The following is a 27,429-nucleotide window of genomic DNA, read 5'->3' as shown; positions in this document are numbered from 1 at the left end:
CCCCTACAGACAAATTATAGACATATATCCTTGCTATTTTACAAGTTTTGTTTCAGGTTGTGCTAATTTGTATTTCTCAAATGACTTTTCATCAATTTAGCATGTTGTCCCTACTGACTCCTTCCAATTGAGAAGAGACAACTTCATCCTCACTCCTTGAAAATTCTGAAAACAATTTGAATTGTTACATCCTTTTTTTTTTCTTTTTTTTTTTTTAATCTAAGTTATCATCTGTTTGCTGATGCCAACCTTCCTCAGAAATTTAATTTTCAACAAGAATTTTTGTTGGCAAAGAGGAAATTATGCAATGTATTCAAAACCAAATACAACTTTGGACAAAGTTTTTTTTCTTTTGGTAAGGAAGGAAATTATTAAGGAAATTAGAAAGCACTTAATAATATTGTACAAGGATAGGTGTCCTTACAAGTATGCAACTTCCCTGCACAGAATATGAATATAAATGCCTTGCTGAATCAGGCTAGCAAAGCTCAATGTTCATTTATTTCTGAGTATTTCATAGCCAGCCCTTACCTTTTCATGTTGCCTTTTGAATATCTGCATGACTGCTGTACTCGTCCTGTTAGGAAACTGTAGGTGAGGGAACCTGAGACGAGAGAGTCCTGGAACAGAAAAGGTCCAGTTAACAAATGTCATTGGAATTTTAAGAAAACACAAATAAACTCACCAAAGGGCATCTCTGTTTGTCCAGGTTAACAGGAAAACCTGCTGCTACTCACCAGGCTTGGAAGCACTTCTGATGTGTAAACAGGTTCATGAGTTGTGTTTTTCACAAGGTGGCCAGACATCCCAGTTAATGCCAGATGGTCTAGACTCATCGAAACAGAGCTGTAACAAAATTTTATAGGGATTGTAAGTATGATGTATACTTCTAGATCTGCCTCAGGTAATGTTCATCCCTCAGGACAGGACAGTAATATAGATGCTGTCCATAGCAAGAAACTGTTTGATGCATAGCTGTCCCTGTCTCACAGGATTAGTCTTCCCCAAGCATCAGGACACTCATCCCAGCCTCCAAAGCTCTTCTGTCTCTCCTCCTCCTTTCACCTACACTTACCTTCCTGTTCCCATGGCAGGAATGCCCCAGGCTTTCTGTTTTTGAATTTCAATCTTTCCTGTACTGCTAAGAAGCCTGAAGTGGCAGAATTTCTTAGGTGGCCTAATTTTCTACTACCCAAAGGTAGTCTTTCCATTAGTTTTAAAGACGAGGTGGTATCTTTGGGGTTTTAATCAATGCTATAAATGTCCTCTTGACCCTCTAGTTCAGGGGTCCTCAAACCACAGCCCACGGGCCGGATACGGCCCCCAGGGTCCTCAATCTGCCCCCCGGTATTTACAGACCCCCCCTGCCCCCCCCCTGCCGGGGGTTGGGGGGGGAAACCAAGCAGCCGCAGATGGCTGCCTGCCACTGCATCCACGCGCCGGCCCCCTGGTTAAAAAGTTTGAGGACCCCTGGTTTAGTTGGTCTGTACTAGTCAAGCTGAACACAGTTTACACTGTTCCTCCCTCAGCAAGGCTAATGAATTTAAGTAGGAAAACTGTGTTTCACAAATACAGCTCGCCAATCACAGACATCTGAGTCAGGGCTGGAAAGTTTTTTTTTTAATTTACAAATTTATTTGAAAACTTCCAGTGTGAGAAATACCGAAGTGTCTCCATCCCAATTTTGAACAACAGTGACTGGCAAGGTGCCACATCTCTCACATTGCTGTCTGTGAAGTGCTGTAGTTCTATGGGTGGGTGGGTGTGAGTGTCTGGACTTCTACTTGTTCTCGCCACCATCCTTCGGTTTTCCTGAGTTTTCATTATGATTGCTCGCCCTTATAATCTAGCCATGGCTGGTTTAATTTGGTTTTATTACAAAGAAAGGAGGGATTCCAGCATGTCCTGTTATGGTTTTACAGTGAGGGTGTTAGACACCTCATAGAAAGGATTCTGCTTGTACTCACCCACCAAACCATCTGCAACAACACAGTTTTGGGAAGAAATTGGTCACTGCCTAACTTAATGTTATTTAGACTGTGCTCATTAAAATAGTTTCCATGTTTAGCAATTGCAGTGCTAGTTGTCAGCATTTGACAGATCTGTATTTTGGCAATTATAGTATGAAAATAAAAACCCCACAACAAATTGTGATGGGGTATTGTGATGACATGTGTTTTAGAAAGAAATTGCAAGCTAAGGAGATTGGCAATAGCGCCATCCATCTTCTTATTTCTATGTTCAAAACCACTCGGAAAAGTTGCTGTGTTTTGATGCCTCCAAAATTCCCCACACACAAGCTGTTTGGTGTCAGTCTCATTCCCAGTGGAAAAATATGTTTGTCACAAAAAAAACACTACAAGTCTCACTAACTGGCACCTTTGTTGCTAGTTTCAGGAAACTGGAGACCCTGAATGGACTTTGATGTTCTCCCCAGACTAGCAATGAAGTGAACTAAAACTGTGGAAGCATTTTGGTTTCTATTTGATGCATAGGTAAAGTGAAACTCTGGGCCTATAAATTCAGTAGCTTTTACAAACACACTGAAAGTATGTACAGTGGAAATGGGAAGGAAATGTGATTTTTATGTCATGCTATTCTAAAGGCACAATCTACATCCTTTATTCAGAAACAAGTCTTAGTACCTTCAACAGCACTAATGAGGAAAGAAAGAATACCAAGGAGCTCCGAGTTTGTAAATTTTATTTAAATGCATCTACCTCAGCAGCTTTCCTTGCACATGATTTGTAATATATTCCCATACTATATCATTTGGCTTGATTGTCTGAGGCAACTTGTATGTATCAGGCAATTACTAAGGCAATGTTTGGGATAGCTCAGTGGATATGCCTCTGGGCTGGGACTCAAGAAACCTCAGGCTGACTGTGGCATGATCAGCTTCCTCTGAGATGCTGGACAAGGCAATTATGGTAGGATTAATGCTGCATATTTTATGTGTTTCAAAGGGAAATGTCTGGTCTGAGTGAGCTCTCTTGGCTTGGTTTTCAATGCAAAGAGGGTGAGAAGAAGCTTCAGAGGGGAATTACTTCTACAGAACAAATGCTTCCTATCATTAGGATGAATTGACACCTGAAAATACTGGCATTGCTTTCACTGAAGTATGACAACCCTAATTTTTTAACAGCTAATGTAAGGTGAATCCTACTTTTAGTTCAGCCTGAGTCAGCTCCCAGGCAACAATAACAGCACGTTGGTCACACATGTGTGCCAAGAGGCATGTCAAATACATAAAGATGAGCCATATAGCTATGACAATCTGAGAATGATCATCTGAGTGCAAAATGGCTGGACAAAGTGATGTATAATATGTACAAAATAAAAAACTGCCCAATAACTATTCATGGGACACGATTGCTCCTACCGCTGTTGAGGTCGCAGCTCACGTGGTAGTCCATGCAAGTGCTTCCTCAGAACTGGACCCTACAGCACAGACTTCATGTCACTGCTCTTTAGAGATGTTAGCCTCCATGCTGCCTAGTATCCCTTCACGCACTAAATTCACAAAGGAAAACTCTCCAATAAATAAAATCCTCTAAAAAGAAAGCAATTAAGTAAGTGATTTTATGGGCCAAGATCCCTGTGTCACCGCATCATCCCACAGCTGTGGGAGTTTTGGGGGCTCCAGGGATTGAGGCGATGGGCAATCCAGCAGCTGTCTGACATCCACATTGTGTATGACTGAATGCAGCAGAAGCGATACGAGATAATCTTGCTGTTTCTTTTCCCTCAGCCTCTAGAACGCAGCGCACGTATCTCTGGCTTGCAAGGGAAACCTTAGTGATTGCCACGGCAGTGAGTCTTTAAGTAGAGGAGGCACCGTCCTCTGCTGGTGAAAAGGAGGCAACATTTGCTTGGCTTTTTACACAACAGGACGCAACGAAGAGCCTGGAAACGGTGGGAACCTTGTCTCCTGCATTTCTGATTCTGCATATACATAATCACGTGCTGAGGTCACTGAAAAGAGTAGCTTTGCGTAGCTAATTTTTGAAAGAAAACGCAACCCACAATGGGTTGTGGGACAAAAGCAAAGTCCAAATTCAAGGTACAGGAGAACAGTTTCCACTTCAGTGGAAGGTTTTACACTTCAGTGCTGGTCTGGGGAAAGTATCAACGTCCATGTGGGGTTTGTTCAATCTCCAGAAACAAGCAACAAAGGCACCATTTAGTAAGAATTGTAGTGAGGTTTTTTTGTGACAAACATTTTTCCACTGGGAATGGGACTGAGATTAGTGATACAGTTATCTCTGTGCAGTATGCCATTGCTAGTTTGTTTTGCATGTGTGCTTGCATTGTTTACAGTCAGAGTACATGGATTTTTGAGATCTCTAACACCTACTGTCTTGATAGAGAAGGGCTTATATTGGGCTTTGTTTTGTTGCTGTGCCACACCAAACCAAACCATTGTTGAAATCAGCTGGGCAAGTGGGGATCTGGAATTGAGCCCTGCTAGTGCATCCTGGAGCACAGCTGGGTAAGGTATTGCTTTTTGCTGTTTTCTGTTCAAAATCATGAATCGTTTTCTCAGGTCCCCACATTTTGTTTATATTTGCTCAACTGTTACGTCACCCTGGCTGGAGTTGCTCATCTGTTAAAAATTCCAGAAGAGACAAGTATTTGCTTGGATGTATTTTGGCAGAAAATCACCTGTGTTAGACTTTATGCGGTTTTCAGCTGTCACATGTAAGTGAATGGTTGTACGGTGCACATATAGTCATCATACTGAAGTGTTCAGAAATGTAGCCTCATGGGTTTTTCCTAGCAGAGAATGCAAAATACTTTGTAAAAAACAAAGCTATGGCATTGCTTAACATCATTTCTAATAACCATGCTTGCAGTATTCAGAGCCAGCATTGTTACATGAAAACAATCTCAGCCACCAGCTTCAGGAGATGATTTATCAAAGACAGGAGCATTCAGATCGTGTGATGCAGCATGAGGTGCCTGAGCAAGCATTGCTCAAGTCAGTTCAGGACTGTGTAGAACTGTGGGATTTTTATGGTGTCCCTTATGTTTGTAGCCATGAATCCTGATGTTAGTATTGTTCAGGCTGAAAAAAATCCACCAGTGACGGATTCACTAGTTGTGGAATAATGCCCATGCTCTTTAGAGCTCTTGGGACACAGTCACAGGTGGATACAGACAGACTTTGACGTTGTTGACTGCTTTTCACCTTGCTTCCAGGCTTGCATAGGAAATTATACTTAGTTGTTTCTGTCCCCAAATTTGAAATGCTGATTTGAAATTAATGTTATCCTGAGTTATAGTGAAAGAGAAACAAACAAACAAAAAAGCAATGTGGGACACTTTAATCTGTGTATGCTACAGGAGATCAATGAACTGAATTCTGTCTGGTTACACACCTTACTGTCATGTTTCCCAGAGCATGGGTGAACTGTTCACTTCTGATGATTTCTCTAGTGCTCAGAAGACATTTCCTGAAAAGATGTCCCAAATAACAAGCCTCAAATCTTGCCATAATTGTGCTGTGTTCTGGAAAACTGTGTTTTTCAGCTTGTTATGCAGCAAAATTGGAAAGATGCGTGTTGAAGTAAAAAGACCTTTTTGCATTTAATTATTCAATGTGCAGATTATTTGAAGTAGGTTCAGAAATAATTTTGAGTTCAGGAGTTGTGACAAAACATTTTTTTTACAAGTAGGCTGGATGGATCACCAGAAGTTGTTAATGGGATTAATTCAGATTCATTCTAGAATTTTGGTTAATTTTCGAATTTAGATATATTTTAGATTAGCAAGTAGATTCTGTGTGAGGGATTCTACAAGCTAAAATGACTCACCAACATGGCAGATTCTCCTAACCTAAGCTCCTACTCTCTTTACAGAAGCACAGTCCATTAGATGTGAAAATTTATAAACAGGTGATAGGACCCCAGTAGAACTTAACATTCATGAAGCTTGGACAATAGAAATTATCCAGTCATGCTATGGTAGCCAACCCTCTCTAAAATTTCTTCAGGCCACCTTGGCACTGTACAAGGAAGGATCCGAGAGTGGAGAGAACAAATTTCATTCCAGAGAGCTCAGATCCATCTTATCCAGCCTTGGATACCTGCTTTCTGGTATGTCACCCCATACTGACTTCATAGACTTGAGAGAAACAGATGCCAGTAAGGCACCATTTATAACCTATCAGAATAGTTAATGCAAAATAATAAATAATAAAATACTATGTTGCCTGCAAGAGTGTTTCTTTCAGTCTGTCTTTCTGTCTGTCTTTTCAAACCAGGAAGCCTGAACTGTTTCAAGTGGAGATGTATGCCATGCATGTTTGGTTGAGTTCATCCCACCTAGGGAAGCTAGGTTACTATTACCTACCAATTGGAAGGAACAGAAGAAAAGTGTGAGTGTCCTGAAGACAGAGAACTAAGAATCCTCCAAGTGCATAATCCCTTTAATTTAAATGCATACAAATATTTCAGCTCTTCAAAGAGCAATATGAATGGATCATTCTTGTTTTCTGACAGCTCACCCCCACAGAAATACTGCTGTGCCTTGCTGTCTGTATTTTTTTGAAGAAAAATGTTTCCTTCTTTCTTTTTACAAAACAAAAAAAAATTGGAAGCAAAATTGTTCTGACCTTGCTTTGCAATTTACTGTCCCTCTTGCTTGTTTCTGCCAAATGCATACTCTACTGAACAAAATGTTTCTCTGGTGGTATTCTGATTCCCTAAGTCAAAGAAAAGCAGCTGGGAGAAAGGGCATCCAGCTGTATGTCTCCCTTTCTCCAAAATGTGTGTGGGGGTTTACATCTTAAATATTTATCTCAAATTCACAACTGTAAATAATATTCAAAAGCTCAGGGGAAACTGAACCAAGATACCCTGTGCCACTCTGTCTGTATTTTACCTATGACACATGTATTTGTGTATAGGACATTATCATCCTAAAACAGTTTATTTACAAGATAAAACAAATGTGAAAATCCTATGTCTCTTTCTTACCCTACTCTTCCCTCTGACCCTGATTCTCTACTCCTTGTTTTATCTTGATTCTCTACTCCTTTTTTTATCTCTTGGCTTAACCCTCGGCTAACATCCCAAACACATAATGGTCTGCCAATAGAAAGTGACCCTCTGGGTAGTTTACTTTGGCCAGATGTATGCGTAGCATGTACCGCAGCCATCATTCCCCAGGGCAAGAAAAAGAGGCCTTCTTTTTTCTGCATTGCTACTTTTCTCTCCATTTAAAATGACAAAGTTTGATAAGATAGCAAATGCTTTCAGTTGTGACATAGCTTCTGTCCATCAATGCTCCAAAAGTAGGCTCAAAGATGTACTGGGAGCCAGTGGTATCCAAATAGTCTCACCCTGTGCACAGCCACAGAACCATGGGAAAAATAAACACTGACCACCTCCAAATAGTCCTCATTTTCCCCAACAAAAAGTCTGTGAGAACTGTCTTAACTTACAGTAGATGAGTGCCATGTGCACAGGCCCTTCCCTTCTGCTCAGAAACTCCTCAGCTCTGTCTCCCAGCAAGGTCCTGGAAACTATGGATTTTTTAAAGTGTGCACCAAATGTTCCATCTGTCATTCTGTGGTTTTCCCTGTCTCATTCATCATTCCCTCACTCTTGCTGCATCTCTGCAGCCCATGCCTTATCTTGTCAGAGAGCAATGCCAAACATTTCAAAATATTGTGGCTGATCAGGAAGCAACAAGCATTGGTCCTTGTATGTGTTGAGGAATAAATAAAAGAAGCAAAGAAAAAATGACAAGTCAATAGGTTTAGCAAGTATAAAACGGCTTGGATGCTCCCTTGTAGGAACATGTTCCTGTTATTGCTGCTACTGATGGAAATTTTACACTTATCAGCTCCCTAAAAAGCCACAGAAAATACAGATCAATGCCATGCATTTTCTTGTAAGCTGGATCTTAGAAAAGATACTGAGCAGTTCCTAGGATTTGTTGGATGCTTCTTTGACTGTAATTGATTATAAAGGGGCTTTTGCACAAGATTGCAGGACTGGCTTATGAGCTGGCAGCGACATAAATACTTTTTAAAGAGATCACAGGTAACACAGGAAAATCAAAATTATCAAAATATGGGACAAAGTCTAGTGGGATTAAACTGTTTGGGAACCCAAAAACCTGAGTGCGATTTCCTGTTCTGTGTTTTGCTTGATTCAGTTTTGCAACATCTCCTAATTCTCTCTCTCAGACTCACAGTTTCACTGTGAAAAATGGCAACAAAACTATTGCAGTGGCTAATACTTCAGGATATGTGGGTGAAAATGGATTGGGCATGCTCCAAAGCACAGTAAAGTAAAAAAGGAGCTTTCAGTTTCCTTGCATGCAAAAGATTTCTGTTTTCATTGCACTATTTCAGCATATATATAATTACATACATATATTTGAATTGATTTTAAATACCCACTGTTATTCCATATGTAGGAAAAAAGAGAGGGATATTTTATTCCTTGTATAACCAGCTGAGTTAGATAAGATGTTTCATGGCCACCCTTACTATACAACTGTAGAAGAGTCCCAGAGAGTTTACTGACAAGAATAGTTTTTATAAAACATAGGGAATAACATAAGCTGGATTCATAGCTTATAAAATAGTACTTTTATTCCTAAGCAGAGTGAAAATATGTGTATTTCTTTGGGCCTGTGCCAACTTTGACTTGGAAGCAGGAAGCAAGAAACATCTGGAAAGGAAGGATGGTGGGGGTGTTCATCACTGTGTCAGTGACCAGCTGCCTCTTCTGAAGGTGTTGCATCAAAATAGGTGGTGACAAAAGAGGAATGGGGGCAGAAGAGAAGGCGGAAAGAAAGCTTTAGCTGTTGCCTTGGTGGATCAGTTTTCTCTAAGCATCAATTTCAAGTGCCCTTTTGATGTGTCCCTGCAGTAAAATAAAACCTGGGTGGGCAAAATTCTTCCCCCATTAAGGAGACTGTATAGCCTCTTAAGGTTTTTATGTTCCCCTTTACAGAGTGGCATTTTATCTTTCCTCCTGCATGGGCAGAACACATCCAGTCTCTAAATCTTCCTCACCCACCTTTGAAAATTTATAGGGGCTTTCAGGCAGGCTTGCCTGAATGCCATTGACCTCTTTGGCCTATGTTATTGACCAGAACACAGAATCTTCTGCCCACATAATATATGCCTCTTCATGTCCCTGAAAGAGAAGGAAATGACTCTTAGAATGACCAGGACCACCATAAAACCTGGAGCTAGTTTCCCTTTGCATTGCTGGGCTTTGCAAGAAGATAACATAAGGGATCAGCATACATATAAAGGAGGGCTTTGAACTCACTGATTAGACAGTCACTACTTTGCTGATGATCTACTTAAATAATAACACTACTGGCAGTGTAGGCTGCTTGCTACAGTGCTCTTGAAGAAATAAGCTGTATCATAAAACCATTGTAGGCAGTAGTAATGCGCAGATCACCAAAAAAGTCCTTTGGAAGGTAAGATCTGCTGTGGAGGTTTTCTAAAACGTTTGAAATAGATGGAGCCCTACACATGCCACTACCTTTTCAGAACCACAAGTTAAAATGTTACCTGATGGCTTCCGTCTTCCCTTTCCCAGGGATTCATGTACATCCTCCAGAGCTGTCATCACCTGGCATCTTGAAGGAGCAACTCTCAGTCCGTTTCAGCTTTCATTCAGGAAATCAGTACTGCTGAGAACAAAAGACAACATAGACAGGCGTAGTGAAGTACATGTTGGGTGTTCCAGACAATTGGCAAAAGGATGGAGATAAATTAGCCAGGAATAGACTATTCATAAATTAGGGGAAAAAATGTCATTTAAGAATTTGTTTGCTAGCACAATAGAAAGCTGGTTAGATCATGAGTGCCTTGATGCCAAAGCAAAATTTGAAAGAGAACAATGATTAAAAAGTGTATAAAAGCAGAACAACAAAAAAAAAAATTGTACCACTGAAATCATGCAAAGGTTTGAACTGTCATATCAAATCATGAAGGATGAAGGCGAGAAGTTTCGAGTGGAGCTGCTGAATTATTATTATCATGGCAATAGTTTTCAAGCAATGTGAAATATACATATTTTAATACCTTATTAACCTGTATTATGTATTTGTGGGCAGAGATACGTGTACATGTATTTCTGTACCTGTGTGTATGTATATAAATGTCTGTGTCCGTTTTCATTTAAGTCCAAAACCTGCCTTAAATCTCTGGGTTTAGAACATTTTAAAACCGATGGGAGAGAGTAAGATCCTGTCTTTCAGTATCTTCAGGGATGTCTGTGCTTAAGTATAGTTAAAGCTTAATTCTCTCTCTTTATGTATAAAATATAGTCACACACAGAATGAAAACTGATATGTGAGAAAGTGGTGAAATCCCCATTTTTAAAATGCTACTTTAAAAATATGGTTTTTTCAACTACTGCCAAAATCCAGCTGATAGCAAAATGGGCAATTTTTAAGAAAATTTAGTGATTTTTCATTTTAAAGAAACTTTAGTGATTTTTCATTTTAAAAAAGTTCAAAATTAAAAGCATTATTACCAATTATACCAGCAATAAAGAAAATCTGGTGTTTTGGTCCTAGTTGTGTAAACAGTGAGATATTCAGGAGCTGACAGCAGCAAGCACAATGGGTGCAGTGTGTTACCACCTCCCTCTTCTGTAACTTTCATATAAGAAACAAACTCTTAGTTTTGGGTTCATAGGTGTGACTGCATCAGGGAACTGCATGGCTGCCTGCAGCTTTTTCCTCTTCCTTGGAGAAGCCATTGCACGTTAGAGATTGTAACAGCCCCCTCCTCCAGCCACCCTGACTGCTCCTGCTGCTGGATCACACATCTTCTGTGAAAGCCCATTTTGTGCATGTTTGTGTTATCCTTAACACTTTCCCTGCAGACATCTGAAAAGACTTATCTGAAGGTGCTCTGACAGACGGGTCTGGTGGCCTTGTGACGCTTGGATGGCTCACAACAGGAAGATACTCAGAAGTGCTGGTAAGGTAACAGGAGCTTTTTACCCTTCTTCCGGTGGAGATAAGGGGAGAGAGCCACACACTGACTAGCAGGCGATTTAAGTCAAGCACAGCCTTAAGTGAATAACAAGTATGGCCTTTAACTCGATTACAGCTGCTCTAATCAGCAAAACCGTTAACCTTTGCACTTCAGTCTAGCCTGGTCTGCATACCTCTGGGCAGCGCAGACCTGCTTTACGAGGCTTTCTGAAGCCAGCACGCTGTAATCAGTGTGCCTGCATCTCCCAGGCTTCACAGAGGAGATGGCACAGCTGTGCTAAGGGCAGCTCCGGGTCCCAGCACCCAGCTATTCTGGTGACAGGTGTGTCTGAGGCAGATACCTCTGCCTTGCTCAGCTCTCACGCAGCAAACACAGCGTGGGGGCATCTGAGCTGGCATTAACAGCTCAGATTCTTATCCTGCTTTCTCCTTTCATCCAGAATAGCCTGCTCGGGTGGCAACTGTCTTGCAGAGCCAGTAACAGCAATGTGGGACTCCTGTATCACTTCTTGTGTCTCTTCGGTGCTGCAGTGCCTCCTGGTAGGGTGCACTGAGTAACATGAATAACACTCAATACGTGCCTTTTGTCTTGAATATGACTCTTGCTATCAACATCAAGGCTGATAAATGTCTTGCACTGGGAGTGGAACTCTGTAAAAGTCTACCTAATTCCAGACCAGTTGGTGGTACTGAGCACCAGGGTTCACCTGCCCCCCAGTAGTCGCTACAGATGTGTACTGTCTGTTAGCTTCAGTCTCAGAGAAGCAACAGCATTAACAAATCTGTCACAGTGAGTCCTTGGTTTACAGTGGAGTTCATTTCTCCTCCCCCAGCTAGCAATTCTGAAAGATCAGCCTGCCATTCACAGACCCCTGGAGATTTTGTTTGTGTCTCAGACAAGCAAAACATTTCAGGAGCTCCTCAAAGACAAAGATAAGGACATTTATTATACAAAAAGTCCTAGAGGAAGACAGCACAGAGAAGGAGGAGAGTTTTGAAGTGCTCGTAATGAACTTTCTTTAATGTCTTATTCTGGTTTATGTTTTGGCAGGTGCTGAGTGAAAAGCTCCAAACTAAATTACCTTTTAAACCAGCCAGGGTGTACATTTGTTTGGCTGTAGACTCTCAGACGACATAAATGCTCTTCCTCCTCCTTCCTCCTGCCCCCTCAAACGTGTCGAGTCTTCTCTAAACACCAGATAAGGGATGGAGCAGGAAAGGCACATAGCACAATTGCACTGATACCTGGACTCATTTTGACATTCCTTTTATCCAGAGCTTGAGAAATAAGCCTCTAAACACCGTTCATTATGAATCAAAAAAACTGAAATAAATGCCTTGCCTGTACTGAGAGTACCTTCACAGAGTGGTCCCGTTTCAGTATAACATGTTGCATTCCTTGAAAATCACTGTTTAACAGAGTTACTGATTTAAGCATGTAAGTGATATTACCTTAAATACATTTAACTTATCAATTGGATTGAATAAATTTGCATAGGTAATGGCTGGGAGCCAGACCTCTCACACCTTGCAGGCTTGAATTGCCTATGTGCTTTTTATTGTTCTGTAAGCATCACATCATTTTTACTTTACTAATTCTCCTGCGTTTACATGTGACTAAGAAAAATGTATTTTGGAGTTAGGAAGTCTGATCCTGGATGTAAGAGATTAATGTATAATTTCAGAAGAGATCAGTTTCAACTCCTTAATACTTCCCTGCAGCTGCAGAGCTTGCAAAATGAATCTTTTCATTCCCAGCCCAGCAGCTGATCACAAATGTTACAAATCATCTCCAGGAGTTATCATCTCCTGGTTCCCCCCCTAAGTGAGCGCCTTCTGTTCTCTGCCTGTGCTCCCTTGGCTGCACTACAGATCACCGCTCTTTGGCAGCATGGTCTCTTTCAAAAAAATTTATTTCATTCAGGGAAATGTAGTGAAAAGACTGAGCCAAAGATACCCAGGAATACCACTTTTCCATTCATACCTCTGTTCTTTTTGATACTGTATTTGTTTGGCAGAGAAAAACATCTTTCTTCCCACTCCTCTACCCCTATTTTTTTAGTTTTAAATTACAATTACTCTTTTGGAAGATGGTAATACCAAGAATTTATTATCCTCATTGTGAAATTTCTGGTAGTTGAAATTATGACCCTGGATATTAGATGTGAGCTAGTTTTGACCTTGCACATGATATTAAGATCATTTTGTTGTCTAGCTCATCTCTCCAATCTACTTCTATGAAATAGGTGGGTTTTTTTTCTGGAAGGTGCCATGTTTCTTGTCTGATGTTTTTATCTGTTGCCTAGTTTTTATCAGTTTTTCCAGTGATGTTAAGTGCCTGGTTTGTTCCACATTGCCTTAAATCCCATAGTTAGGAGTCATACCTATTCCTTCAAGCCTTTAATGTCTTATTTCAAATACATCCCCTTATTAACTCTCTGAGCTCAAATAATTCCTTTCTGAGTGGCAGCTCTTGGTGGAATGTTTTGCATAATCCTGCAGGGAGCAGTTCAATAGGATTTAAGGAAGGAAGCTAGTATTTTCTAGTATCAAATGTTTCTCAAGCAGGAGGAGAAGAGGGGGAGTCTTGATATTTGGATGTTTTTATAACAGCCTTCCTTAAAGTCCCCAAATTTGCACATGTGACTGTAAAAATGAGGTCCGTCCCTTACGACTGGCAATAGGGCATGGATGGCACATGCCATCTAAAAGGCCTAATTATGTAGTACAGCACTTATGTGTTGGCAATATTATGCAGGTTCCTGAAACTAAAATTAAGATGTACAAGGTGCCTCTCTCGAGTTACAGTCCAAGAGAATTACTTTTTTCCCTTGATGGCAGAGGCCTGCTTTGTCAGAACAGAGTATTGCTGTTTTAGCTGACCTTTCCTTTATTAAATAAAAGGAAGCAAATAAATAAATGTAAGTGAAACTACCCCAGTAATTTCAATCATCAAAGTGTGATATTGCTAGGTTCCTTGGTACTTGCTAAGAAAACAAAAAGACATCTTTGGAAACCAGCACTTACAGGGAAATGGTTTCAATTTGTGCACAGAAAAACTTATCTCAGAACCCTGGTGTTCCATTTAAAGCCAAAAATATGACATGACAAGAAAGAAGATTTGGAGTCAGCTGTAGCTCCTGTGTGTTCAACTGTGTGTAACAATCTTCTGTCAAATGTGGTGGACCTGTGTGTATGAAGTAGCTCTGTAGGTGTGCTAACCTGCTACAACCTGAAGTGGTGCCACAGTGCAGGCTTGAGACATAAAGACAGAATCCCAGAAAATGGTTTTTGTCTGTGTTTTATCTTCATATTTCAGCATAGAAATCATTGTAATAAGCCCACCTGCATTCTGTGTTTCTCTTATACTTGCTTGTGAACTGGAGGCTTTAAACCACTTCTGCACCTCCCGCATTTTAACTCTCCTTAGGCTGTGGTTTAGTATCTGGAGCATTGTATTTTGCCCCACACATGATGCTTTTTTTTTGTTTTTAGCCCAGCACATCCCTCCATAAAGGAATAGATTCCATGTTTTTTTCCATGCATTTCATTCATTCAGCCACAATCCTAATGAAATTTCTGAGCCCCAGCTCAAGGAAGGGTACAGGAGAGCTAGAAAAAGTAAAACAAAGCGTAGCAAGAGTGATCCTTAGGTATGATGGTTTCCGTATGTGGAAAACTCTTTGTTTAGGTGATTCACGAGGGGAAGGAAAAGTATAAAAGAAATCTATAACATCCTCTGTGGCTGGAGAAGGAGCTTGTTAAATGTCTCTTATAATGCAGCAGAGGGAGCATTAAACAGGAACGAAAGACTTCAAAGCAAACAGGATACAATCAAACTAGTACTCCTTGTCTCAGATGGCAATGGACATTAAAAGTTTACTCCTGACAGGGAAGAGAAGCTGAAGTAGAGGGCTACAAAATGCCAACACACCCCACCAAGTTCAGAGATCAGTAAGCCCCAAATCTGTGGAGTGCGAGTGAGCAATCCGGAAAAGTAGCAGCACATGCTTGCTTTGTTATAGTCTTCCTGAGGCATCTGCTAGTGATTACACTTGGGAAGAATTGCTAAACCAGACAGACCTTTGATCTGATATGATATGACCATTCTTATTTCCTTATGGTCTCCATATGTTACTAGAACATCTGTCCAGTTGGATGCCTGTTAGCTTCTTCTTAAGAAGCCAGGAGAAATTTGGCTAATATATAATTTTTATTACTGTGGCTACCGGCTTTACACAGAGACCAGTGCAATGCCTTTGGTGCAGCCTACTGCAAGGTCATACACCTCTTGCTTTCAGAGCAGAGGCGTTTAAGTGAAGGGGCAGCAGTTTTGTGCAGACTTAATATGGTGGGAGCTGTGCGCATGATGCCCCAAGCTCACGACTGATTTTCCCCGTTTACTAGGGCAAATGAGCAACAACCTAGCTGTTGTGAGTGCCTTGACCACCAGAGAAGGATTGCAACCACTGAGAAAATACAGTGCTGTGTTTGCATTCAGTACACATGGCTTCCAGGTGGGGATGTTGTAGCTTCCCGTTTCTACAGCTTAGCCCAAGAAGCTAGAGAATGAACACGTGGTGGTAGAACTCAGTGCTGAGTCACTGAAAATTTCAGAAATCTGTCTCCAGCCCAACTCACAACGTGCAGTTCCAAAGGCCGGTTTTATTTTCTAGGAATAAGTACATTAAAAAAACGTAACAACCAAAACTTGCATCACCAGCTGCTGCACACGGGGAAGGCAAAGGGGAAACTCACTGTTAACAGGAACCCCCTTCTCTTGAGTGCAGCGTGTCGGCCCCGTTAACACCAACGCCAGCCGCGCGTACCGCCGGCGGGGTCGGCGGGACCCCGCGGGTGGGTGGGCGGGGCCCCGCGGGTGGGTGGGCGGGATCCCGCGGGTGGGTGGGCGTGCCCCCGGGGGTAGGCGGGAGGGGCCCCGGGCTCCAGGGGGAGGGTCACCCCACGCCGCCGAGTCGGCGCTCTCCCCGGGCCGGCCACCGGATGGCGGTAACGCGCCGCGGATCCGGCCGCGGCCGCCCTGGCGCGGGGAGCGGGCGCCTGTCGGGGGGAACCCGTGCGGCCGCGGAGAGCACGGGCGGGCCGGTGCGGCGGGCCGGCTGGCGGTGGCACCCTTCATCTGCTTATCCCCTGCCGACGAAAGGACCTTCGTGCCTACAACTGCCGTCCGCTCCGTACCCAGCGAAACACCCGTGGCGGGTACTTTCTGGACGCACCCAGACTTGGTGCCGCCTTCTTCAACAAAGTGTTGCTAGAAAACTGTGGGTGCAGAAGGGATTTCCAGCTTGGCACGGCCTTCATCCCCATGCTCTGCCTCAAAGCAGCCATGCGGTGGGTACACGTGGCAGGAAACAGCCCTTTGGTGGTGCCAAGGGCTACACGTGCTGCCACCCTGCCATCAAAGGAGACGGACGTGCCCAGGCAGGCTGTTCATGTGCAGAAATGCTGCAGCGTTTGAAGTGCTGCTATACTGGCTGCCGTCTCTTAATAGTTGAAGTATATTGTGGGTGTCATGGTTTAACCCCAGCTGGCAATGAAGTACCACGCAGCTGCTCGCCCACTGCCCCCACCCCACCTGAGGGATGAGGAGGGGATTCAGGGAAAAAGGTAAAATTTGTGGGCTGAGATCAGAACAAAAAAAATTATAATGACATTAAAATAAAATATAATAATAATGATAATAATAACAATTGTAATGAGAAGGAGAAAGAGGAAGAGAAGAATAAAATCTAAAAGGGGAAAAAAAGAAAGTGATGTGCAATACAGCTGCTTGCCACCCGCTGACCAATGCCCAGCCAGTCCCCCAGAAGCAATCAGCAGCCTTGGGCAAACACACACACACCACCCCGAGTTTATATACTGAACATGACATTCTATTGTACAGAATATCCCTTTGGCTAGTTGGGGTCAGCTGTCCTGGCTGTGTCCCCTCCCAGTCTCTTGTACACCTGCTCACGGGCAGAGCATGGGAGACTGAAAAGTTCTTGATGTAGAGTAAGCACTACTGAGCAATAACTGAAAACATCAGGGTGTTAGCAACATTATTCTCATACTAAATCCAAACCACAGCGTTGTACCAGCTACAGAGGAGAAAATTTAACTCTATTCCAGCCAAAACCAGGACAGTGGGATACATAATAAATTATTCAAATGTAGTTTTAGTCTACTTCTTTAGAGCTTTCAGGCCTGAAAATGGACATATTAACAGGTTTGAGAATGTTAGATGGAGAATCATCTAGATACAGCTCAGACCGTGGAAAGAGATGATTTAACATGTACTTTTGACACAATGGGAATTTCTCAGCAATACCAACCAAAACCTTAAGTTTTAAAGATTTGTAAACCATACTTTTACTGTCTCCTTCCTCACCTGTTTCCCAAATTTTCATCATCCTGGATACTTCAGATATCCCTGGGAATGTAAGCTTTTGCACTATGCCAAGAAACGGGCTGTTCAGTAGGTACTAGAGTATGAATACCATGCGTATAATAAACACACATCCCTGTGCAAATACACCAAGCCAAAAAGAAGCAGACCAACAGCAATACTGCCTCTCTCTCTGAAAGTTACCATTTGTCCAAAGAAATAATGATAGAAGCATGCAGCATGAAAGAAGACCCAGCAAGAAAGCACCAATGTGTGGTCAGTATTTATGTTACAGCTTTATTTGCTTATGAGACACAAAGTACTTTTACTTAAGGGTTTGGGTATACTATGGATTTTGTGCCTGAAATTTTACCGTTTTAGCTGTAGACTTCCACAAGGCCCCAGTTTATTCCCTCTCCCAAGATGCAGGGTAGCTGAATGCTGATGGCAGTTTTTGTTAGCAGCCTGGTTTGTTTCCTGCTTGTAGTTGTTAATTTATTTGACAAAGAAGCACTTTAAAATGACAACATTTATGAGTTCAGTTCAGCCCAGAGGCCAGATTTGTTCTGCTTTTACTCAAGGTAACTTAGTACTGTAGGTTAACCAAGGTCCATGTTTTCTAACCGCTACATTGGTGCAAGGCTGATCATCACCTCGAGTGAGAGTACAAGGTCAAAGCTGAACCCTACAACAGCTAAGTATTGGGAGACTGAAGAAGAACATGAAAAGGAGCAATATGTAATTTTCAGGACACACTGCAGGTCCCTGTAAGCTGGACCAGATGTTAAAGATTAAGCTTGCAAAGAAGAGGCTGGTTCTAGACTAAAGGCACTCTCTTCCCTGTATGCTCAGATTGTTATTTATATCCCTGGGATAAAACAGCTTGTCCCCGTGTTGTAACTGACACTTCCAGATCAATAGCACAGACTGAATCATTGCCATCTGAAAGCAGTAGGGCCTGTGCTGTTGGAGAGGACAAGCCATGTCCTTGTTAACACCTCGGGAAGTACAATCCCATCTGGCACACTTTAGCTAAGGCTTTAGAGGAAAGAAACTGCCTTCTGGAGGTTGTCCTTTTGAAACAAGACTGAGGAAATACTGAGGACAACTTTGTCTAGCATTTTCAAGAAGGAACTTTCCTTCTGCTAGGCTGTTGAAGGGCTAGAGCATATCCTGTGCTTCAGCCTGAAAAAGAGATGAGTGGGGACACTATGACAGAGCCTGGATCCTTGTGGGTGATGTGAAAGCAGGTATCTACTTCTTGTCTGTCAAAAGAAGCCATGGAAAAGGAGGCAGAAACCTCACTCAGCAGGTTTTTCACCTGCCTTATGGATAACATTATGGAGCTCACAGCCATGGGACATTTTTTAATGCAGCTAAGGGGAGACTGCACAAGTTCATGGAAGAAAAACCCAGTGAGGCCCTTAAATGGGAAGCAGGGAAAAAGCACCTCTGGTTAAGTCTTTGAGCATGAAAACGTTGCAGTCTGGGAGACCACACTGCGAAAATGCTGCTGTGAGCTGACCATTCGTTCCTTCAGCAGCCCCCTTCATCTGCTGGGCTCAATGAAACTGATTTTTCATGCTGTGGTGGTTGTTTTCTGTATCATGGAGAAATGTACTTTGGCCCATCTTTGGAGACTTCTAAGTTGCCTCTCTGGCAAATTTGTGTGATTATTAATCTCACTGTATTCTGTGAACAACTTTTTTTTGCATTTATTGCCATTGGTGAAATGCAAGAGTACTTTGTAAGGTTTCTGAAGCTTGAAAGAGGAGCACAAGACTGAGATAAAATAGAAGGATGCTTCATCTGGCAAACCTAAGGTGCTGAACAAGATACAGGAGACGGAGTCTCTGTAGCATTCATAATAGTTTAAAAGCTTAGATGCGGTGTGTGCCACCTGCAATCATGTCTTTGCAGTATTACTTATTAACAATGATCATAAAAAAGTAATTGGCAAAATTTAAAGCAACACTTTACCTACTAGTGGAAGAGAACTAGGCCTTCTGAGTTCAGCTGCTTAGCACTGCAAAATGTTTTTCCTGGCAGTACTCTACCGGCAAACTTTGAAAAGGCACAGGCTGTAAACATCAACCTTCCACCTGCAAATATTTTACCTACCTGGATTTCTACAAGGACTTTCTGAGTCACTTGGGGAGAAAACGTACAAAAAAGTCTCTGCATTTTTCTGCATTTCTTTAACCTTAGCGTTTTGGAAGGCCTTTGTGTATTTTGGGTTTCTACCTTGAAACCATGTACAGTGGTCACCTTGCCAAAGGTCATCCACCGGCAGTGCATCTGTTCTACCTATTTCCTGCACAGCACAAGGCTGCCTGCCTTATAAAAATGTTGTGTATGTATGTACTGTTAGCTGTAGAGGCTTCAAGAGAGCTGAGCTGCCATCCTTGAGATGGCACTGACGAGTTCATTCTACACTTAATATATAGGTCCTGCAGGAGTCAGAACCTCGGTGTCATCTGTCATGGGCCACAATTGCCCCACAATTTTGCTTTCAGTAACTGACTCAACTACTGATTAAAGATCCTCGTGCAACTTTGCGTGGCTGTGTCAGAAAGCAGCGCTTAGTTTTCTCTTGTCCTGGTGTTCAGAGGTGAGTGGCTGAAGTACCAGCCCAGGCCTTGACAAGGAAGCAGGATGTTCTTCCATAAACAGGGAACACATCAGGCTAGACCAAGAGTCTTTTTGATCTCCTTTGTCTTTTGCATCCTGCATCATGCACCTTGTTTGTGCTGCTAAGGGTGCTTTCCTCCGTCATTTCCACCGACCCAGACCATAGCAGGCTGGATTTAAAAACTGGTGCTAAGGAGGCAAAAAATTATGTGAGTCATTTATTGGTTCCGTAGATGAGATATGGAGTGTAAGAGAGAACTGTTCAGTTGGAAGCAGCCTCTTGTGACAATGTTGTGCTATCCAGCCTGCACAGATGTGCTGCAGAAACGAGGCAAATACTGCAGCAGCCTCTTCCCTCAGAATAAAAATGAGCCTGATTCACCTTCATGCACACTGAGTCAAAAGAGGATGTATAGACAGGGCCATCATCAACTGATTAATTAGTTAACTTTTGAATCAAGACCCGAGTAAACTGATGGTGTGTGTTGAAGGCTGAGCACTTTCCTCAGAAATGGTCCACACAAAGAACTGCCTGGCGTGAAGCAGGTAAGTTCCAGGATGCTGTGCTAATCACCTCCCAGGACTCATTGATGCACTTAAGAGTCCCAATTTCCTCCATTACCTCATCTGTGAGAAAGCAAGATGCCACTGGAGCGAGAAAGCAAGCAGTTAAATATACAGCTGTGGCATGAAATAATTGCTTCTCCAGTTCTCTTCTGCATACTCCCAGAGGATATTCCAAGAAAGTAGATCAACCCAATTTTTAGCTCAGTCTTAAATTATTGAACATAGTATGTACCAGGCCATTAACCAACAGAAAAAGCGGTTATGAAAATGACTTGCATGTATAAAAGAACAAGATATATTTTAGAAAAAGGAGGAAGTATTTTCTCTCTCTTTTTTTGTATGTGGAAGACAGATATGTTGTTATTTAAAAAATAAAAGGTTTTTCATCTTATGAGGATCCAGTTCTGAATATGGGAAGAATCATTATAAGGATGGCAAATGCCATGAAAGTCAATTTCCTTTTTATAAGCTCGCTCTCTTTATCCTAAGAGGCTCTTCTAGAATGTAATGTTAATTCATGCAGTGCATGGAAATGCTAATAACTCTAGTGCTTCTCACAGTAGAGGTATGTCCGCAGTGCAGATCCAAGGCGTGACTGCTGTTCACAGAAGTACCTGTCTCACTTGGAAAGCAGTAAAGCTACAGCAGTGCAAGATGCATTCAGTGAGAACCCAGGAGCTAAAATATGTGGTACCATAAACCTGCTGCTAGTGATCAGCAAAACATTTAGTAAATGTTCAGCTACACAAACTGCAAAACCATCTCTGCATACCCTATCACTAGCGGTATTCGTGATCTAGTGATCTTAAGGCATACTGGGTGAAGAGAAGGGAAGACAAGACAAAAACCTGTGCCTCGCAGCGTTAGCCATTCCCTAGCACATGTGGCACAGCTGGCACAGATGTGTAGATGCCACAGCAACTACAGCCTGGCATTTGCTCTGCTCTCCCTCCTGCACACTCTGCCCGCTCTATGATTCCTTGAAGGGCCCAAGTAGCTCCAAGGAGAATGGCAGGAAGCAGTGGGCCATGGGGACAGGTACCTCCACTAGGCAGTAAATGGTAAAGACTGAAACACCAAGAATTAGCCTGTTTTAAAAGCAACTCAAAGGCATGCAGTGAACACCTTTCCAAGTAACTAACATTCAGCTAACAGCAGTAAAAAGAGCAATGAAACAGTGGAGTAGACCTTAAAAAGCATAACTACTTCACACCACTGTTCACTGTGCTGATCTGAAACCGGGTAAAGGTGGCTGACAGCTCAAAATCCAGCCTGACCACCAAGAAAATTAATCCACTGTAACTTCCACATCACTTGCAAAAATGCTGTGTCATGTCAGTGCTGAGCCATGTATATGAGAGGATGAATGAATTATACAGGGCTTTTTGAATGCATCTGTGCAAGCAGTGAGGAGGAGTTATGTAAGGCTCCTCTTCCCAACAGAGGGGAAAGTGTTTGTCTGTCTTCCGCACAGTTCATCCAGGGACAGGTTCCATGCAGGAGAGCACTGACGGGCTCCTTTGTAAAAGACACAGAAAATAAGGTGACAGTTTTCTCTGCAATTCTCAAAAATTTCTCAGAAGGTACAAATCCTAGATCCTGCATCAAGCTTAAGTAAAACAGCCTTTAGGCAAAGGATGCCAGCAGGCACAGGAAAGCCTTCAAAAGCATTGTGGCTGCAAGTCTCCTGCAGGTTGTGGAGTCATTTTTCCCTTTTGCAAATAAGAAAGCCTAAAAACCAGACATACGTACTTACAGATCCCTATTCCCGTAGTTACATTCCTATTTCCACTCTGGCAGGCAGCTTACAACCCTCTCCAGTGTGCGGGAGTGGTGAGCCACAGCTCCTACATTTAAATGCTCTTCAGGAGAACCAGTTCTGTACTGCTGCCCACAGAGCTTCCTGCACTCACAAATGAACGAAAATCTGATGCTTTGCAGACAGAAGGATAAGCACGCAAAAGCACCTCCAGTGCAAGGAGCATTTCAGTGAGTACTTCACAGTGCACACTTCACAGAGCAGTTGCTGATACCTCATGGCTAGTAGTGGGGACAGACATGTTTTTTCTAGTTGCTTTACGAAGCTTTGAACAGATGGACAAAGAACTGGGAGTCCTCTCCTGAGAATTCTGCTTGATATTGGGAGGAGATGGGGAAAATGCCATTCCCAGAGATGCCAGTGGGAACAGGTTTATCTCTGAATAGAGTAGCTAAAGAAATTCCTATTCACACACTGAGCTGCAATAACTACAAGCTGTTTATCAGCAGAAAACCTACAGCAAAGCATGCCAGCCCTGTGGAAGAAACCTCCCTCACCTCTGCAATGGGTGAAGAGTACCAGCATGGACAATTAATGTAACCCAGCTACTTGTGGTGGCCTGATTTAGAAAAACACTTCGTGTTTTCAGAAAATAATCTGCAGTAAAATAGTACTTTCTTTTTATATGTGTGTGTGTGTATATATATACAATTTATGTGATGCCTATGTGTGACAGGCGAAAACATGACCCAAACATGTCCCAGGTACTGGTTAGAAGTTTCCTACACAAAACCTGCACAAAACCTCTGTGACTGCCATTGCTGTTCTCTGAATCTGAATCTTTGTTCTGACCCCTTTCTATAGCTGAATTCCTGATTAAACCTACTGTAACTCTTCTACTGTCTTCTGAATCAACCTGGCAAGAAACCAGATTTCAGTGTTTATTTATAGTGCTATTTAAAAATAAGAGGTTCGCTAGAGACATTTCTGCTGCTCATGTCTGGTTGCAGACGGACTCCAGCCACTGATCAGAATGCAGTGGAGCAGTAGCACATGTAGATTGTAAAGCAGTCTATTCATGTTTTGGAACTGGGAAGATGCAGCTTTCTTCCTTTGTGTTTGGAGCTTAGAAGGAAAGAGCCAACAACAACAGTAAAAGAAATATCCTAGTATGGACCAGAGTCCTATTAAAACATTTAAAAAGTAAAAAACTACATTTGGGTCAGGTTTCTGTTTCTGTCTTGAATTCCTTGTTCCTTTTTAATATTTATCTTATTAACTTGACAATCATTGTCACAATAGTATCAGAAAAACAATGAGAGCCTACCGTCACAGGCAGTAGTAAGAATCCAACCACTAGTAGGAGCTTTACTGGTTGTTTTTTGCATTTCTGAAACACTCCAGAGGGAAGAGAAACGTCTCTCTGTGCGATGCTCCTTTTCCTCCTCATCTTTACCCTGCACTCGCTGACCCAGAGGATGCCAGCCTGCAAAGCCCACACTGCCCATTGCACCGCTGACAGACATAGTCAGCAGAGCCGTTCCCAACTGCAACGGAGTCACTGCCTGCAAGGCAAGGGGCTGTGCTGCACGGCCCGGACGGGGGGGACTGGAGGCAGGACAAGGCTGAGTACCCAAGGCACCCCTCAGCATGAGAAAACACAGACACCAATGATGAAATGTCATTCTAAAGAGGGCATCTGGGGTAACAAGAAACCCGTTACAAGCTCTGAGCTTCTGAAAGGCTCAGAGAAGTACCAGAAGCTTTGGGTTATCATCATTAGTTGCAGCTTGTAGCCCACCACTCCAGAGCACACACGCCGAGGCTGGGACAGTGCTAGCAGTTAAACACTAGACCACCGACAGAATCGCAAGGCAGTATGGCGACAGTCTGTTGAATAAGAGGTCAGACAAGCATGTGAGCAGACAGGTAGATGAGACAATAAAGTGCTATCTGTCTTGGGTGAGTGTCTTCAGAAACAGGAGGCTGAGAAAATTCTTTTAACATACTAGGCTGATAGGAAAAATGGGAAACTGTATTCTGGTTCACAGATATCAAAGTTAATTTTTCTTCCAGTCAGTTTAGTCACCTTTGTCTGTCTCTGTGTTGCTTTTTCAGTAGTAATACGTCTCTCAAAGCTGTAATCGCTGTAAACACTGGCTAATTAATTTGCATGTCCACGTGCAGAGATATCCTCAGTAGAACAAATGAAAGGGACTAAACTATGAAATCAGCAGCTCTGAAGGACCTGAACACAGGGCAAACTTTACATTTTCTTATGCCTAAGCTTGTAGGAAAGGGTTCAGGACCTTACTGAAAAGATAAACACACGGAAAAGTCTTTAAGAGTAACAGAGAACACAAAAGGGAAAATGGAAAAGGGAAGGGAACTATCTGCCAGCCAAGGAAGTTATGCCTGTGCAGTTAGGAATAAAATTATCATCAAAATTCAATGTAAGTTTGAAGTTTTAAAGGAAATTAAAGTTTGAAGTCACTAGTGCTACACACAGAAATAAAATAACAGCAACAAAGAGATGAGACAGCTCTTTGCAAGGCTGAAGTAAAGATTAAGGTGAACTTATATATGTTCAAAAATTAAATGAGTGTCTTTACTTAATTTTTTAACAAAAATTATGATGTTGAAGATGGAAACAGAGAAGACAAATGAGGATTTGGGAAGGGAAATTCTAGACCAAGTAGCAAGATTAGGGCTAAATACAGAGTGTTTAATAATTAAATACCTTTTTGAAGGTATGCATTATTTGTTTACAAAATAAGCTTTTTGAGGTTGGTACCATGCAACTAGAAAATAGTATCAGTAGTACCTGTATTTAAAAAAAAAGGAAAATTGAGGTCCAACCACTACACTCTGTTCATATGATGATTAAGGCCACATTCGCACAGTAGCAGATCATCTGGCAGAGGGAAGCTGAGCTGGACCAGAGGGATGTGTGATTCATGTTTCCATTGAATAGCCAGCATACATGATACTGTGTTTATGTCAACTTTACAATGTCTGCAGGAAGACAGATAATACTTGATCTAGAATAAAATCTGTTGAGCTCCCTCAAAAAAAAAACAAACTTAGAAAAGTTTTGAACGGGCAGAGAAATTTAAGACCAATTCAGTTCTCTGCTTTACATGCATGAGGTTTTGAACTGGTCCTTTGAAACTGGATTTACCATAACATGACCACTGCCTAATATAACCTTAATATCACATAAGTTTTCATAGCAAATTTTGAACAACAGAAGAGTTTAAAACTTGGATGCAAATGGAACAAAACAAAGATCAGTTGCACAAACTAATTGAAATGAAAACACGGTGTCTTTGTGTGACAGAGTACCTAAAGTTTTCCAAACAAGTAAAATCTCGTAGAACTCCTGTGAGCAGACTTTTTCTGAAGCCTTTAATATACTCCTATATGCAAAATTTAGTGATATCACAGGGTATTGGGCTATGTAATCCTGGACATTATCGGTGGTCATATGTAGCAGGTTTTGCAGCAGTAAAGATATAAATGATAACCAGATGATAAGTGGCTGCTGGGGAGCCTTTCTGCTGAATACCATGGTCAGTTTAGGGACTTTCTAAAAAGTATTATCTCTTACGTAGTTTGTGTTCTTTACTGATTGCATTGTAAAGTTTTCACAAACTTTAAACACTTAGTTCTTTAGCTCACAACAAAAGTTTTTTCCTCAACCTTTCTTTTTTCTTCCTTAAGGAGCAGTAAAATATTTCATAGACAGAGGGGATCTTACTGTAAACTGTGTACACTTTGGTACAATTTAGCACTGCAGTGATTGTTGTACTCTTCTCTCTTGCTTTGTAGAACAAGGAAGTTTTACTTTGTTCCTATATTGCTACCCACCATGCGTCATTACAAGCCCTGGCTGGTGGCAATTTATGTACACCTGGCTACTTAGTAAGTCTGATCTCTCTGAGGTCAAGGCTAATCTGTCCTAAAATCAGGACCTTCTGCTCTTGTTTAATATAGCCCACTGAGATTAAAATGGGATTAGAGCTCATCTGATTGGAGAATAACCTCTGCAGATGAACTCTTCTACTGTACTTTTGCAAAAATCACTAGGTGGAAACAGTGTCTTGCAGTGGCCGTGGGTCCTATATGTCTATATACATAAGGCTTTTGCCAATTTTTTTTTTTTAATGTCCCTGTGACAGTTTTGAAACCAAACTCTGAGCATATTATTTCCCAAAGACAGATCTAAGTTGTTAATCTACATATGGAATACATTAATACAGATATAGAATGGGTGGAGTTTTTCTCTTTCATCTCTATGTATTTTCAGGTTATGACAGCAATAAAACTAAAGTGAACTTAAATAACTGGAAGCTGTCAAGATGTACATGTTATGAAGTGTTTAAAACTTCACCTGTTTTATTACCAAGGCTTCTTTTAAAATGTTTTCACTTCTTTAAACACATGTGACTGCTAATTACTCAGAACTAAGATGTTTTCAGTTTACCATGGTTCCGTGTCTACATTATAGATATCACAGAAACAAGAATGTCTACATGACCCAAGTGATATATCTCAAATATTGATTTGTAATGAAGCCAAGCACAAAGATTGCTAAAAACCACATTAAACTAATAGTACTCTTCTGTGGGTTTTTTCTCTAGCATTTTCAGTAAAGCCATTCTTCTGTAGTATTTTCAATCTTGACATAGTATTTTTATGTTGAAGTATAAGATTGTGATGTGAGCCTAAAAGTGGAAGTAGAAAGAACAAAATTATTTGGTCATTGTGTTCTCATTATCAAGACTCTATGAAATGCAAAAATGGTAAATTGTCAATGATGAGGATGATTTAAAATATCACTGATAGCATGCAGAGAAAAGCTTTACAGGGAGAGAGTTCTGAAAGTGCTATTTTTGCACAGAGAGGCTGCTTGGCTGCTGTCCTGGGTTTCAGTCTGCTCTAGGTGGGGTCATGCTGTGGCTAAAATTAACAAAGTCAATCTGACCAGCTCAGTATGAACCTGGAATAACTCTACCGAAGTGCAGAACTACAACTGAGAAGAAAACTTAGGATCTTTCCTGGGTTGCATTACTGCCCGTGCTAGCAATGATACCTT

At 41.7% G+C, this 27,429-nt stretch overlaps 1 long non-coding RNA gene across 3 annotated transcripts; it reads right to left on the bottom strand.

Annotated features, from left to right (window-relative positions):
- Positions 1 to 743: 743 nt before the first annotated feature.
- LOC114016342 (uncharacterized) lies at positions 744 to 15,832 on the bottom strand. Of its 3 annotated transcripts, none has more exons than XR_003560753.2 (3): positions 15,745 to 15,832; positions 9,548 to 9,666; positions 744 to 846 (listed from the first exon to the last, which is right to left on the bottom strand). It is a non-coding gene; the product is annotated as an uncharacterized LOC114016342 (long non-coding RNA). The 3 variants fall into 3 exon arrangements; XR_003560752.2 differs by lacking the exon at positions 744 to 846 and adding an exon at positions 8,587 to 9,158 and having other exon boundaries at positions 9,548 to 9,669; XR_008730318.1 differs by lacking the exon at positions 744 to 846 and adding an exon at positions 8,587 to 9,158.
- Between the last annotated feature and the right edge of the window lie 11,597 nt (positions 15,833 to 27,429).

The sequence above is a fragment of the Falco cherrug genome, chromosome Z (genome assembly GCF_023634085.1).
Source record: "Falco cherrug isolate bFalChe1 chromosome Z, bFalChe1.pri, whole genome shotgun sequence".
Taxonomy (NCBI): Eukaryota; Metazoa; Chordata; class Aves; order Falconiformes; family Falconidae; genus Falco; species Falco cherrug.
Note: the sequence above shows the minus strand (reverse complement) of the source record. Positions and strands in the feature narration are given on the sequence as shown.